Here is a 2418-nt window from a genome sequence, read left to right as displayed (position 1 = left end):
AAACAATTTGATTTTAATATCCTGGCTGCATCTATTGCAACATAAGGGTCTAAACTGTAGTCCCTGCCTTCAACTTTTAGTTCAGTTCAGTCACTCAGTCATATCCGACTCTTTGTGACCCCTGCAGGACACCAGGCTTCCCCTTCCATCACCAACTCCTGGAGTTTGCTTAAACTCAAATCTATTGAGTCAATGATTCCATCCAACCATCTCATCCTCTGTCATCCCCTTCTCTTCCTGCCTTCAATCTTTCCTAGCATCAGCGTCTTTTCCAATGAGTCAGTTCTTGTCATCAGGTAGCCAAAGTATTGGAGCTTCAGCTCCAGCATCAGTCCTTCCCATGACTATTCAGGACTGATTTCCTTTAGGATTGACTGACTGGCTCTCCTTGCAGTCCAAGGGACTCTCAAGAGTCTTCTCCAACACCACAGTTCAAAAGCATCATTTCTTCTGTGCTCAGCTTTCTTTATAGTCCAGCTCTCACATCCATACATGACTACTGGAAAACCATAGCTTTGACTAGATGGACCTTTGTTGGCAAAGTAATGTCTCTGCTTTTTAATATGCTCTCTAGGTTGGTCATAGCTTTTCTTCCAAGGAGGAAGCATCTTTTAATTTCATGGCTGCAATCGCCATTTGCAGTGATTTTGGAGCCCCCCAAAAATAAAGTCTGTCATTGTTTCCATTGTTTCCCCATCTACTTGCCATGAAGTGATGGCACCGAATGCCATGATATTAATTTACTGAATGTTGAGTTTAAGCCAACTTTTTCACTCTCTTTTTTGACTTTCATCAAGAGGTCTTTAGTTCTTCGCTTTCTGCTATAAGTGTCATGTCATATGTGTATCTGCAGTTATTGATATTTCTCCTGGCAATCTTGATTCCAGCTTATACTTCATCCAGCCCAGCATTTCACATGATGTAGTCTGCATATAAGTTAAATAAACAGCGTGACAATATACAGCCTTGACGTACTCTTTTTCTGATTTGGAAGCAGACTGTTTTTCCATGTCCAGTTCTAACTGTTGCTTCTTGACCTGCATACAGATTTCTCAGGAGGCAGGTAAGGTGGTCTGTTATTCCCACCTCTTGAAGAATTTTCCACAGTTTGTTGTGACCCACACAGTCAAAGGCTTTGGCATAGTTGATAAAGTAGAAGTAGAACTCTCTTGCTTTTTTGATGATCCAGTCGATGTTGGCAATTTGATCTCTGGTTCCTCTACCTTTTCTAAATCCAGCTTGAACATCTGGAAGTTCATGGTTCACATACTGTTGGATCCTGGCTTGGATAATTTTAAGCATTACTTTGCCAGTGTGTGAGATGAATGCAATTGTACAGTAGTTTGAACATTCTTTGGCATTGCCTTTCTTTGGGACTGGAATAAAAACTGACCTTTTCCAGTCCTGTGGCCACTGCCAGCCTTCAACGTTAAGTGTTGGTAGATCCAGACTGTCAAGTGTACAGTTAATGGTTTTCATTCCCTTTTCCAAGGTTCAAATGAGTCTCATCAGAAGACAAACTCATGGTGGCTGTGGAAAACAGGTCACAATGGCTGTGGAAAACAGGTCACAATGTGAATTCATTTGGCAGTGAAGGCAAGTGGATTGTGTCCCTGGATATACCTTTAGCAACACTAAAACTTTCAAGATTTTCCAAAATAAAGCATTCCTATTAATGTGACACACTATAACAGCCAGTTGCATCATCCCTCATTTGGGAAGATTGTCTGGAGGAGGAAATGGCAAACCCCTCCAGTATTCTTGCCTGGAGAATCCCATGAACAGAGGAGCTTTGCGGGCTACAGTTCTTGGGGGTCATGAATAATCGGACATGACTGAGCATGCATGCATATAACAGCCATGAGTCCACACTGCCCTTTGGTTTGAAGGCCTCCTAGGCTGTGGTTTGTCCTTAAACCTCTTGTACACCACCATCCCACGTTTGGCAAACCTCTCCAGGATGCATGTACATGCAGAGGCTTTCTGGTACATGCTGTGGCCTAAAGATAACCTGAGTTGATTCAGAGTGAACCCCTCTGCCAAGTCCTCTCTGGAATTAGGGGTTCATTGCCACATAGATGGGCATGACGGACTCAAGTAGAGAAAAATGCCTAAAGACTTAAGTGCTTGGCTGATACAGAAAATCCCAGGGTTTGGGAGGCATATCCCTGTAGGAACATTTGCTGTTGGCTTTCTGTTGATCATGAGGCTCCATCTGGCCTCAGGGGACTGTCCACACATGCGAAGTGACTTGCTGCCGCACTGTGGAATGTTCCAGTTGCTACATGTAATGTCTTCTAAAATCTCCATGAATTTTCTTCATTTAACATGGAGAATTTACTTCAATATTTATAAATTTATCACTTTCATTAAGAATCCAAAGGCATGCATTTATTCTAAGAATATGAGATTTTCTGA

The sequence above is a fragment of the Bos indicus genome, chromosome 15, assembly GCF_029378745.1.
Source record: "Bos indicus isolate NIAB-ARS_2022 breed Sahiwal x Tharparkar chromosome 15, NIAB-ARS_B.indTharparkar_mat_pri_1.0, whole genome shotgun sequence".
NCBI classification, from domain to species: Eukaryota; Metazoa; Chordata; class Mammalia; order Artiodactyla; family Bovidae; genus Bos; species Bos indicus.
This window is presented reverse-complemented; position numbering follows the sequence as displayed.